This window comes from Notothenia coriiceps, unplaced genomic scaffold, assembly GCF_000735185.1.
Source record: "Notothenia coriiceps isolate Sejong01 unplaced genomic scaffold, NC01 NC01_scaffold00026095, whole genome shotgun sequence".
NCBI classification, from domain to species: Eukaryota; Metazoa; Chordata; class Actinopteri; order Perciformes; family Nototheniidae; genus Notothenia; species Notothenia coriiceps.
In genome coordinates, this window is record NW_011358796.1 from 57,868 (window position 1) to 72,587 (window position 14,720).

At 39.7% G+C, this 14,720-nt stretch overlaps 2 long non-coding RNA genes across 2 annotated transcripts in view; one reads left to right on the top strand and one right to left on the bottom strand.

Annotated features, from left to right (window-relative positions):
• Positions 1-14,720, top strand: part of LOC104956473 (uncharacterized) — a 28,032-nt gene that overhangs the window by 5,379 nt on the left and 7,933 nt on the right. The window contains exon 3 of the long non-coding RNA XR_799560.1: positions 14,703-14,708. This is a non-coding gene — a long non-coding RNA (uncharacterized lncRNA). The remainder of the gene's footprint in view (positions 1-14,702; positions 14,709-14,720) is intronic.
• Positions 13,326-14,181, bottom strand: LOC104956472 (uncharacterized). The gene is made up of 2 exons (XR_799559.1): positions 14,036-14,181; positions 13,326-13,945 (listed from the first exon to the last, which is right to left on the bottom strand). It is a non-coding gene; the product is annotated as an uncharacterized lncRNA (long non-coding RNA).

The following is a 14,720-nucleotide window of genomic DNA, read 5'->3' on the forward strand; positions in this document are numbered from 1 at the left end:
CGACGTCCTCCCTCGATGACCGAACTTCTCACCTTATCCTAAGGGAGACACCAGCCACCCTGCGGAGAAACCCATCTCGGCTGCTTGTACCGCGATCTCGTTCTTTCGGTCATGACCCATCCTTCATGACCATAGGTGAGGGTAGGAACGAAAATGGCGCGGTAGACAGAGAGCTTTGCCTTCTGGCTCAGCTCCCTTTTCGTCACAACGGTGCGGTAAAGAGACTGCAGTACCGCTCCCGCTGTTCCAAGAGTATTTCATTAATTATAATAATATGGTGGCAACCATTTAATTCCACACGGATTTGTCCGTCACGAGAGTTTTTAACAATGTCGTGGCTTCCTTCCTTGTTTTTCCATTTAAGCCACTAGACGCCTTAAACAGACAGTTCTAACTCGTTTCTTTCCTTAAATTACTCACAGTTTGAAGTGCTGCTTGGCCTCCGACGGTTTAGAAGATGTTGCGATGTGTTTGCTCAAAATAAAATAACAAACTTTTGCACATGCAACAAAGAAAAATAGGCCTTTACAATATTCAAAATAAATAGGCAAAACTCAAATAAAACAAACAACTTAGGTATTCTTTCTTTCGTGATAATGCTTATACTTTACAACTTAAAGGGTACTTGTACGGTTTGTATATACGGTACGAGCACGAGTGTTACGTTACGGTTAAAAACTGACGGCGTCTCTCAACAGGTTGCCAATCACTGTGGCGTTAGCACAGGCGCCGTGGGAATTGTAGTCCTTTATAGTGTGTTGACTACAGACGTTAGAATTTGGTGGCCTTTCTTATCAAATCAAAAATACTGGCTCTAACACTTATTGTAGTTCACGTTGACACAGCATGTAAGAGAACAACAGCTGATACTGTAAATCCCCCCAGTGGTGGGAATGCAGTATTTTTAGACTGATGTTTTTCCACTTTTACTTTAAAAGCTTGCTGTTGACATGACTGACAGATATATGTGACCTTCTTACCTGTTGTTTTTTCTCTCTGTGTGTGCACTCTGTGTTTTTCCCGACCACCAGTGAGAGCCGACTGTTTTATGCACCGTTGCACAAACATCTCTGCAGGCGGCAGCAAACAACATCTGCTCATCTCGAGGCTGAACACTTCTGTAATCTTTGATGAAAGTTATGCAATTGTTGGGCTGTTATAAAAACGTCAAGGTTATCTCTTTTGTAAATAATGAACCAGCTGGTGATACTCCAGGATTGATAATAATGATATCATGTTTAATCTAATGTTTTGTATTCATTCTAAAATAATCATTTACTAAAGCTTTATAGGTCAAGGAAACTGTAAGAATCATAAACAGCAATGTTTTGGGTTGTAAAAAAGGTCCCTTTGTTAATAATACACTTTCTAATCTCTCTGTTATAACTGCAACAACATATCTCAACATCTATTTGCTGCAGTTTACAACCACATTTGAGGGATTTTTACTTTAATAGTTCTAACTTTTATACATTTAAAAAAAAATATATATATTATATTATAATATTCAATTTGTTTTATTTCAGTATAGCATGGGTCATCTGTCCTGAAAACCCGATTTTCCACCGGGTTAAATACAAATAATCTGTTGTTTTTTTCTCAGTCTGCTCTTTGACACTCATTACGAGAAACAGGAAGTGCTTCTCTTGTTTGTTTGAACCTAGTCACACCGGGGGCCACAGGTGTAACCCTACTGACCTGCTTCTGTGTACTACTGTGTGTGTGTGTGTGTGTGTGTGTGCGTGCGTGTGTGTGTGTACATGTCTTACAGGTATGCATGGGGCTTTACGGGGGAAAACAGGTGGGCAGGAACTCAAATCCCCGCTGCTCTTCTTACAGTCACTTGATTCAAGTCCTGCTGGAGACAGATGGATGGGCCTGTTGACACTAATCCACTGTATGAGGTAATGGATTTAGCGTGTGTGTGTCTGTGTGTGTGTGTGTGTGTGTGTGTGTTGTTGTTGTTGCACTCCTTCCCTGCCACTCCTGACTTAATGACTGACCTACTTACCCAACAACTCACATGGCCACCTTGCAGGACACACACACACACATTTACCGTTTCCAAGAAGCTTCTAAGATACTGTTTTTGTGTGTGTGTGTGTGTGTGTGTGTGTGTGTGTGTGTGTGTGTGTGTGTGTGTGTGTGTGTGTGTGTGTGTGTGTGTGTGTGTGTTTGCATGGGTGAATGGATAAGTGTGTTCAGTGACTCATTTGTTCATAATTACTATATTGAACTAGAACAGTTGTGTGTTGTAATTGTTGTTATTGATATGAAGATAGTTCAATCATAATAAGTCATTCCTTTTTTTTATTGGGTATGCTATGCTGCCTTTGTCTTGCAATATAAAGATAGTGTTAAAGAGGACATATGATGCTCATGTTCAGGTTCATAATTGCATTAAGTGCCTCCACTGTAACATGTTTCCATGCTTTAATGTTAAAAAAGGTCATTATAAAGGTAATAATAAAACTAATAATTATGTAATTGTCTTTCTTGTTTACCTGATACTACAAACAATATACTTTCTTATAATAATCCATTACAACAAATTCAAACGTAAGCCTGATGTCATTTCACCTTTCCCCTGTGTTTCATCCATGAAAGCCAATTGCATCACAGAATCAACATTACCCAACTCAATATTTCTACTTATTTCCCAACATGCTGTGGCAACATCATCATTATTACTTAGTTTTTTATCATTTCCAAACAGTGACTATGTTCCTGCTAATGTTTGAAACAATGACCTGGTCTTACAGCATGTCTTTTTTTTCAGACTAATGAAGGAAAGCCTATAAAAAAGACTGAGAGAGAGGCGTAGAAGAAGAGCATGTGATTGAGAGTGATGGTGAGCTACAGAGACGCGGACTGAGAGACAAGCCTGGCTTTGTTTGAGAGCTGCAGTCTGGATTACACAATAAAGCAGATCCACATGGAGGCCTGAGAGGAATCCAGCCTCATGGCCCGGTCCTTTGTGTGCGGCAGGAAGCCATCGCCACTGAGGGAGGGAGAACACATCCTGAAACATGTCCGTCAGCACGAAACGTTCTCACACCTGCATCCATTGAGTGTTCAAAAGGAACATACTATAATTTATGATGTTTTTAATCTACTATCAGTAATTACATCTACAAAGAGTAATAAAGACTCTACGGAAGTCAGGTGACACCCTGAAGCGACAAAGTCCATGTAAGGTGGAAATCAAGCTGGATGGATCGGTCAAAAAGTAAAGAACATAACCAGTTTGTGTCTCGTTTAAAAGTCAGCGTTGACTTATTTTAACTTTTGCGTAACTAATGTACTTAAATAACCCTAACCCAAAGTCACACACTTACTTATTGTATCTAACTCTAATCACAATATTTTCCTAAACCTAACCAAGTAGTTAAAACTAACGTATTTCCTGAACAACAATCTTTTCTCTAACCCAACTTAAAAATGTAAACATACTCAACAATCTTTTCCGAAACCTAAACAACCAACCAGTTTTAATTGTAATTTGTAGCTAACCTAGTGCTTTAAGCGTACTTAACCGAAACGTGATGTTTTTCAAAACCTAACCAAGTAGTTCAAATGTACTCATATAACCTGAAACACAATGCTTTCCTAAACCTAACCAAGGATTTTTGTCGTCTAAACATGTTCTGCACTACTCAACGAAAAAGTTATATCAAAAACGTGATTAACCCGCCGTAACCTTTTTCCTTACTTCGAGCAAACGTATCAAACCAAAACCATCTTTGTCTTGACCTAGCCGAGTACAAAACATGTTCTTCAATACTAACGTCACATAAGTAAGTTCTGTCACAAACATACTCATTGTAACCCTGATGGTTATCTTTCCATAAATCTCACCAAGAAGTTCAAACTTACTAATTCAACCCAAATCACAATCTTTTCCTAAGCTAACCTAGTATTTCAAATGTACTTATTAAACCCTAATCGCAACTTAATACTTCAAAGTAATTTAAACCTCAGCCACAATCTTTTAACTAAACCTAACGAGGTTGTTCAAACATACGTATCATAACCCGAAGCACAATGTGTCCCTTAACCTAGCCAAGTAGATTTGTTAGTAGTTTTTGTCACATACATGAGCTATGTGACAAACGTACTTATTGTAACCCTAAACGCAATCTTCTCCGTAACCTAGCCAAGTGAGTTAAAACAAACGTATTATAACCTGAACCACGATATTTTTCCTAAAGCTAACAAATAAATTCCAACTTTCTTATTCCAACCCGAACCACGAGGCCAATGTTGACCTGCTGGCATGGTCATGAAATTGAATTCGGACATGTTCCTCTATGGACGGCTTGTGAGTATCGTATGTAAAGTTTTGTGAAATTCTTGTAAATGTTGTCGAGATTTAGATCATAAGATGAATACTCATAATGAATACTAAGGTCTGTACGTTTAGTTGTACTCAAACAATTCAAGCATGGACGAATGGCTACCATTACCACTGACTAAACTAACTAAACGGATTAGATATAACACACGGAGGGTTTGTTACATTTTGAAAAAGCCAGGAAGACCTTGACTTACTGGTAAAAGTTACTGCATTTGGAACAGAAATAAACAAACATGCTTAAAGTAACACATTACTTTTTAACTACAACATTTTGTGAATGGATTGTGTAAAATCGTGCCAGTTTTTGTTATTTTTGTGTAAGAATGTGTCCAGTGTGCTTCCTCGTGCGGCTCCAGTGATGTTTATCCGTGTTGCTTCGACCTCTGACCCTGTTGGGGAAACGTCCAAGTGTTTTTTTTCCCTCTTCTGACACCTGATCCCAGAAATAATCTCACACGAGGCTCTCAGGAATGTGCTCTCCTCTCAGGTCTCGATCACCTGAGGCCTGTTGTTTGCCGCCTTGGGACAAACTGGATCAAACTGGATTAGAAACTAGGTGCAGTGTGTGTGTGTGTGTGTGTGTGTGTGTGTGTGTGTGTGTGTGTGTGTGTGTGTGTGTGTGTGTGTATGTATGTGTGTGTGTGTGAGAAGCAGCATCACTTACACTTACACTGTGAGAGTGTCAACAACGTGAGAAGATGACGCGAGCAGAAGATGTGTGTCATCGGGCGACGGTGTGTCTTGTGTCACTAGATACATGTCAACATATTATCTACGTGAGTGAACACAATCAGACACAACATGTAACCCTTCAGCTGTTTGTGTTTCCCAAGAATATAAACAATGCATAATCTGATGCACAAGATGTAAACAACCCCCTTTGAATGATGCATTTGTATGCAGTGGTGTAAAGTAACTAAGTATATTAACTGTACTCAAGTATTTCCATTTTGTGCTACTTTAAAGTTCTACTCCGCTAAACTCTGGTGGCAAAATGTTTACTTTTGACTGTATTAACACTCGCAGTGGTATAAATCAACCGTGTATTTTACAAAGCCTGTGTAATTAGCTCCCAATTGGAAATACTAATAAATACAAAATGCCCTTACATTTATTTTACAGAGATAAAAACAGGACAATATATTTTATAATAATAAAGTACATTGAGAACAGCTATTCGGGATTATAATAAGATGATCAATTAATTAATTATGATGTGCTTTAATGGCTTCAAGAGACCTTTTCTCTGCCTTTTTCCGTAGTGTGTTATATAGGTTTTTGTGCATGTAAACGGTCTGCAGACGAGTTCTGTGTTCTTTCTCAACCCTACTTGTAACAGAGTATTTCTACACCGTGGTATTTATACTTATATTATTACATTATAGCACTTCCTCCTTGTTTGTTAGCCTTTTCTTCTATAAAGGCAACAGTGGATTAGATAGCACCATTATGTTCTTCCCTGCACAAAAACAAAAGCTTCTTGTCGTGCAGAGTTGCGTAATCACAACTGAATGCAGTTAAGCTTCTCTGCTTTCAGATCATATTTTGGCTATCTCACTGGGAAACCCTTCTCTGTGGTTTAACTCCCCTTCCCTCACCCCATATCTCATTTCCACTGTGAACCGTGGCCATGCTGACCTCCTCCTGCTTTGAGATTTGTGTTTTAAATCCTGTACAATGCCTCATTATTAACTTGTTACCAAACATCTTACAGCCATTGAATGCGACAGGAAACAGTCAGTGAACACAGTGGCTTACTTTCATGGTGTCTGGCTGTCAGGAACAATGGACGCCATTCACCAATAAGTTTGTTATTACATTTCTCATGAGAAATGCAAGTCCATGTCAGAATGTGATGTGTTCTTAAACCACATAATTGTTTGTACTTGTTCTTCTGATGATGAATCCCATCATCTTGCTGAACTGAAATGTCTGCAATTACATTATCACGCCCTGCTAATCCGAAATTGCATGAGAATGTAGATCCATAACTCACAGAAGTTGAGGAGAAAAGTTGAGGGAATTAAAGGGACCCTATTATGCAAATGCTCTAGTGCTCAAGAGAAACTCCCTCTGAAGGGGACACAGAGATGTTAGCCTTTGCGCACCATTTACATGCACACAAATGTAAATAACACACTACAGGAAAGGCAAAAACCCAAAAAGCAGAATAGGGCCTCTTTAGGTACGGTTGGTGAATGAAGCCCAATGATTCACCGGTGATCTTAATATTTGTTCTACTGCTCAGCCGTTGACGCATGACAAGTATGATTACACTTTTTAACCGCCAGTGTGGAAAGTGTGTTTCCCCCAGTATGTGACACACTGCCCTGAACTTGTAATGGAAAGCTGAAATCATCCACTCAGCTGCTGCCGGGGGCCCCTAAGCAGCGTCACATTCCTGTCTGAGGAGAAAATAAAAATCACCCCATCATTTCTGTACCAGTCATGGAATGCCATCTTTATTTATGGGTCCATTGAAGGTGGCACCATCGACAAACAGTTGTGAAGGAAAACTAACCAAATCTGCTGACAGACGATTGATGCCCTCATGACTGTATGGTTAGCTTAGCTACGCTCAGAGACACGACACATGGACAAAAGGGAGTTTAACTACTGATTAAACAAAGTCGATTTTCCACGGTAAATGGTAAGATGCAGTTATGATGTATCACGGAGGGTCAAACCCATAAGTTAGCATCGCAAGGGCCCCCTCGACAAATAGCAACACACGTTTATAATACTTACATGCTTTGTTCAACAGGATAATCTCCACTGATTAAAACGACTTTTATAATTGCTGAAGCTTAAATCCGATCTCTATTAGGCTATAAAGGAACTACAGCACGGTAACATGACTTCACATCAACACCGCTAAGCTAAAGGTGGTTAATGTTGGGCGTGATGACGTTTTGGTCGTTGGGTATTTACTGAGGTCTTTTATGTCCTAGAACAAAACCTAAAAATCTCTTAAACTTGTCTTAAGCACAGACCTCATTCTAGGCATCTAACCAAACACGTATTTAAAAAACCATTGACTTTGAGACAAGCGAAACAGGTGAAATGCTGAATGATCTCAGGCTTTTTCCAGCTTCTAGTGTTTGTGCTGAGTTGAAAAATAAGTGAGTTCACCAAATGTCAAACTACTTACATAATTTCATCCAAAGGGCTCAGGCCAGACATAAGTTACTTCACTGCAACAGAAACAACTAGAACTTGAAAATGCTGTGCGCTCACATTCCTGTCTGAGGAGTAAATAAAGATCACTCCGTTCCTGAACCAGACATGGATTAGCAACTTTGTTTATGTCTCCTCTTAAGGTGGCCCCGTTGACAAACAGTCGTGGTATTAAGACCCGGGGGAAACTAACCGAAGCTGCTGATGGGTAACGGTCATCGCAGCACAGACGTGACATTCCTGCAGCCGGCCGTTAAAGTGGAATGAAAGCTAGCCGAGAGACACGTGACTGCAGTTTAGTCTGTTGGTTTGGGATCGTACGGGTTGCTGTATATGGCCAGGATTCCTGGAGCAGAGGGGAGATTTCCTCCGAAGTCAGGGAGGAAAAAAGGGGGGAGGGGGGATCTCTAAGAAACAGGGCCATGTTAGGAGAGCCAAATCAGAATTTCAAGCTTGCCCTACTTCTTTTAGCCTCCGGTCAACCCCAGGAAAGAAGGAGAGGCACGCCCAAAATGGGATCCTTAAATAAAGAACCCCAAAACAGCCCCCCCCACCTCCTTACCCTTCTGTTAACCGTCACAAGCTTCAGCTGTTTGGCTGTGGCTCGTGGGGTTCACTCGAGGCTTCGCTGCCTGTTAAGTTATTTGGTGAAAGGGTAAGAGCAGGGTGGGGTTGGGCTGAAGAAAGTGGGGGGAGCTGACCTACATTCTGCCGCCTGGCGCTGAGTTAATACCTATGGTTAATACCCACAAAGACCTCTTTGAGTCATACCTATTTCTGTCAGGCAGCTAAATATGTAAAAGGAGAACCAGGTGGTAGCTTTGGAAAGCATTAGCATGTATTACATTTTATTTGACCTACGTTTTATGAATTGTTGGAGCAAAACGAAACACAGATGATTAAGAGGGACAATGTTGAAAAAGAATGTGCTTCCCCGAGAAAGAGTAGAATTTCTCTTATTTCATGGCCTTGAAAACAAATGACACAATCACCAACTTCTGTTTTGAAATGATGCAATGAACATCTTATGTCCAACAATAGACATTACATAAAAAGAAAAATACATAAAATATTGTGTAGTTTTGTTTCTTACTAATTAGCAAATGTTAATTAAGGGCTTTCAGAACGCCGTACGCTACCTTGAAAACTCCAGTTATTACAATGAGGCTAAATGCACCCATGTAAATGTGCATATATTTTGTTTGCTGAACTTATGGGGATAAAAACCTGACTCTGGCCAATCAAATAGAGGGAGACGAAAGACCCGGAATAAGAAGTAAAAGTGATGAAAAATGATAAGTCGTACAACACCTAGCTACTGCTACGGTGTCAGAAGAGGGAAACAAAACACTTGGACGTTTCCCAACAGGGTCAGAGGTCGAAGCAACACGGATAAACATCACTGGAGCCGCAGGAGGAGGCACACTGGACACATTCTTACACAAAAATAACAAAATTTAACACAATAACAAAATGTTGTAGTTAGAAAGTAATGTGTTACTTTAAACATGTTTGTTTATTTCTGTTCCAAGTGCATTAACTTTTACCAGAATAAGAAGTAAAAGTGATGAAAAATGATATAGCCGTGGGAACATGTTTCAAATGGGGGGTGCTGTGGGGATGGCACCAGGGCCGGTTTTGACCGATTTGCTGCCCTAGGCAAGATTTTAGCTGGCAATGAAAAACCTCTACAAAATTCCACTACACTACAAACAGAGAAACGTATTGAGATGGTGGACAGCTTATATAAAAAGGCTTCAAATGTATTTAGTATTGCATGAACATGTTTTAATTGGGGGGTGGACTTCACATCCTCTAGGGGGGTCCGGGGGTGCCTTCCCCTCTCTCTATCTATCTATCTCTCTCTCTCTCACGCTGGCTGTGAGCTGCGGGCGCCTGATAAGCCAACATCCCCCACTTTCATCACTTACAGCGCCTATCGTACGGGGCAAATGGAAAATGTAACCGGGGTGAAAAGGGTGTTATCTTTACTTAATTATGAATGTTGTTACATCAAGGCTGAAAATTCATTTTCTTTCGTATTATATTTGTATTTAATCTTGTGGAAGTGCAGATCCCCTGTCCTCCACCAGGGGGTGCTGCAGCACACTCAGAACCCCTACTTCCCACGGCCCTGAGTCGTACAATATGGCTCTAGCTACTTTTTTGGACAACCAGAAGCATATTTTCTAGGGGAATTACTCACATGGTGTTAAGCAAGCTTTCACAAGACTATCCACCTGCGTCATCACACAGAACATAAAGATACATATCATGACGTTAAGCAACAAATAACTTATGCTAACCGTATTAATCAACCTATGTTATCTATGTATGCTAATGTCGTTAGCAAACTATCATTAGCTGTTAATGTTTTGTCCCTATTCTAATGTGAACGTAAACATTAGTTTGCCAACAACACTTGGATGACTAGCTAAAATAACGTAGCACAAATTGTTGGCTAATGTTACGTTTTTTAACTTAGTTATATCAAATATTAAGGTTGTTTTCTTTGACAGCTATCATACTGAATAAATATTTACTGTGAATGTATGCAAACATGTATGGCATATGGCTGTCTAACAGAAGTTAAATTTTAACTTCTGTTAGACAGCCATATGCCATACATGTTTGCATACATTCACAGTAAATATTTATTCAGTATGATAGCTGTCAAAGAAAACAACCTTAATANTCTGAATTTGTACTTTTTAAGCTATGAAAGCAGAGATGGGAGAAGTACCCAGATCTTGTACTTGAGTAAAAGTAGAAGTACCAGAGTGTAGGAATACTCTGTTACAGTAAAAGTCCTGCATTCAAAATGTTCCTCAAGTAAAAGTAGAAAAGTATTATCATCAAAATCTAGTGAAAGTAGCGACAGTAAAAGTAGTCATTGTGCAGATTGGTCCATTTCAGAATAATATATATGTGTTTTATAATGATTGATCATGAAAGGGTTCTCAAAGCTGGTAAAGGTGCAGCTAGTTTGAATGACTCTACTGCAGGGTAACTTGTGACTTTACTCCAGGTGGAACTAAAGTCTGATTTAACAGTCAGTAGGTTATATTTCACATCATTCATCCAGATCAGGGATGGGCAAATGGCGAAGCGCGGGGGCCGCATGCGTTTGTGTGTATTGTGTTTGTTTCCCGGGGAAACACTCACAAGAAACACCGGCTGTTCTAATGCCTGCTGTGACGTTAAATTACCGCTTGTAATTATGCCTTTACAAGCTTAACATTTATATTTATCATCTGAATTTGGCGAAAACAAGTTAAATATTCTAAAAACCAAGACTTTGTTTATTTGAAATCAGATGAAAACAAACTGTCACGGACCCTGCCGTGTTATCTATGATTACTACACGCTTCATTCATAATTTCAGCGGGAGGGAGGGGGAGCGGCGCTGAGGAACAGCTGAGTGCGGGCTGACATGTGTCTGTGTTGACATTCCCCTTATTGTGGAATAAGGGGAATGCAGGACAGGCTACAAGTGTTTTAGGTTCAAGTTAGACAACTAATGTCTGGGTTAGTGTTCATGACTTCATGTTTAAAGTCATCTTAATGGTTCATCTCAATGCACACACATTTTCTGTGCTTTCCAATAGTTTAACATAGTTGTATTCCTTTGTTAAATAACCTGTTCAATACAAACATGCCACTTGTAAAAATTAAATAACATTTCTGTGAACTGATATTTGTTTAGTGAGCTTATTAGAGGATGTTCCCTGAAAGATTGTAAAATGTCAATGAAGATGTCAGACTTAGTATATTTGTTAATAATTACATACGTGAAATGTGTGTGTTCCAAGTGAATCTGCGGCCCCCTGCTGGCCAGTACATAAATGATGTGGCCCCCACCACCATCCAAGTTGCCCATCCCTGATCCAGATCCATAAAGTAACTAAAGGTATTAAATATATGTAGTGGAGTAAAAGTACACCATTTACCTCTGAACTGTAGTGGAGAAGAAGTACAAAGTAACAGAACATGGAAATACTCAAGTTAAGTACAACAAACTCAAAATGTTACTGTAAATGTACTTAGTTACTTCCAACCTCTGATGAAAAGGAAGAAAACATTTAACCCATGAGGGCAGCAGACAAAAAGGACTGATGAAGTATTTATTGGTACAGTGTGGAAATATTCACATATGAAATAAGTTTTTTGAAACTGTTTATTTCTTAGTTTTACAACTGTGACAGAAGCTTCGTTATTAGAGAAGCTGTTTCAAAGCCCCAGATCTGTTTCTCTGCAGGCTTTCGACTCAAGAGGACTTTCGAGTGATCAAACTTGTGATTTTATCAAGTGTTTCAGTTCAATGTGTTCTCGTTTCTCTGCAGAAACTCCCTGCAGCGGGACGATCACTATCAGCTGTACCTACGACAGTCTTGGGGTTAATTGACGTCATTGAAATGATTTTATCTGAACGCCACGCAAGGCTTTAAAATCAAGCCATTTAAGCACCACTTACATCCAGGCTTCACAAGTCTTCAAAAATCTTAACATATTGTCATTATTTTTTACTATTCTCAGAATTCGTCTGAAAAATTAGAACCTTAGTTCTCTGTTAAAATAAACTTTTTTTATTTACTGTTCAACCCCAGTCAATGGATAGTTAAAGTGTTTTAAGATGGGGTTGTTTTTTTATACCAACATTTGTTCAGAAACCAGGGAATTCTGGGGGTTTAAAGATTCATTCATGTCTAATTTATTACTGGTTTTAGTCTGTATTGGGTCATCTACTGTAGGTGATACACAGACTATGGAGAAGTATCATTCAACCCCATTTTAAAACATCTGAATCATCCCTCTCAATACACATAGTGAGTCGCCACAATGTGTGAATCAACAGTAGGTGCAATCAAAGTGGAAATAAATACAGAAATTAATCTTACTATACTAACACTCCACTGAAAGCACACACACTCTTATTATCCTCTCATACATTAGATATTTGCACGTGTAAATCCTGTTGACATCTCGTCGCAGGAATGCCGTTCTTCCAGTCCGATGAGATGACATGTTGGGACTCGCCGGGTACACAGTGGGTGCCTCTCATTTCGGTTAAATGGATTCCTTGTGTCCTTCACTTGCGTCGTTTCCCTACGACTAGTCCATCCCCCCAGGGAAGCATGGAGAGACGCAAGGAAACCACAAGAAGCGGGGAAATTAGTTTTAAGAGCAATGGGAAGTTGTTTCCTCCGGAGTGCCACCCGTTTGTGATGACGCTGCACAGCTGATCGTCTGACAGCAGCCAGATCAGTGCATGCGCTGCATCGTCCAATCAGTGAGCGATACACAGCAAGGGGGCGGGGCGAGTGTCTGAGGATTTCACCGGAGGATGGTCTGGTAGTTCCTCGATTATCGCTCCTCGATCCTCTGGCCACTGGGACGGTACTCAAGATGGCGCAGACAAATCAACTTCCGGTGATACCGAGCCCGAGGAGCGAGGACATGAGAAGTGAGACACACCCAGTGATCCAAAGTGAGAAGGACCCTCAGATGGCACCAGGTATTTCATGTTGAGTTGCTGAGGGGCTTCATGAGTTCATTATCAGCCTTTCACACAATCTGACCCCCCATTCCCTTTTTAACATGCAGGTTATTAATGGCACCGGCATTTATACAATGTTCAAGCTAGGTCACCGACACAGGCACAGTTTGATCGAGAATTAAAGAGGCCCTGTTAGGCTTTTAGGGGTTTCACTTTTCTGTAGAGTGTTATATAGGTTTTAGTGCATGTAAATGGTCTGCAAAGGCTAAAATCCCTGCCCCCCCCCCCTTTGAACTTCCTGAACACAGTGATATCACTAAGTAACACGCTTCTATTGGCTTGCGCTCCAACACATTGTACGTGATAGGCTAAGGGGCGGGACATCTGAAAGCGGTTGACCAATCAGAACAGAGCCGGCCAGCTAACCAATCAGAGCAGAATGGGCTCTGGTTTCAGACATCCCCTTTAAAATCAATCAGTGTTTGAACATGTGATCCAAATATCTCAGGAAGAGTCAAGGAATGTTTTTTTTAAGGATCCAAGTTTATTCCACAAGGAAATAAAAGATGTCCGATCCAGATCATTTTTGTCTCTGTTCTCCTTCATAAAGTGCTTCTGCATTAAATTCATTCCACATAAAAACCTCTTTGGTATCCAAGAAAAAATAAAAAGGACAGACCATCTTAGAGAGCCTACTTTTCTTATAAAATAATTGTTAAAAAATTAATATAATTTTCAACTTGAGTCCCATCATCCAGGTGCAGGGTTAGTGTTTCACTTTGTGTTTCGTCCGAGACTACACGTGGCCCTCAGAGGTTTCTTCTGGCCTTTTTGGTATTGGCGTAAAACAAAGTCAAAGTTTGCCGTTGTGGACATGGCGTAGAAGACGTTGGCTTTGTCCGGTATGAGCAACTCTGCAAAGAAAAACACAGGAAATATGGTCAAAATGAGTCTTATTTTCAGCACTTTTTTCATTGTATTTAGAAAGGAGAGTGTATTCTGACCTCTCTCCGAGGAGATGAGCTGCGTCAGCGAGAAGTCCTGCCAGTCCATGAGCTCCAGGTGATGTTTCTCCAGCGCTCTCTGGATCACGTGAGCTGTTTTATCCTGGCTCGTCAACTAGACATGAAAAACAATTTAAAAAAAGCTATTGTTAAGGAGCTTTGATAGATGTGATTTTTATACGTTTTAGCGAAGTAATTGACTTTTTTTTTTTTTTAAAGAAAAATCTCTTTCTAGTTTTTAAAATTATTGATTGATAAATGTATTTAAATTGTATTTTGTAAGTAAAATAAATAATTACAAAACTAAAAATGTTGCAGTGCATCCTCATGTAAGAGAAAAGGAGAGAGAGGAGCTGTGGATTATTGTTATTGATTAATGCATCAGTGTTTCTTTCTTTAGGGTCACTAAACACTAAACTCACAACATATATATACATATATATATACATATATATACATATATATACATGTGTATATATATACATATACATATACACACATATATGTATATATATATATAGATATATACATATACATATACATATATACATATACACACACACAGTATAATTATATAATTCTTTTTTCTTTTCTTTTTTTTTTTAAAACACCTTGAATTTCAGGGGGGGCGCGGGGCTCCGTTGGCGGGGCGCAGCGTCCCTCCAAGACAATGGTAGGGGAAACA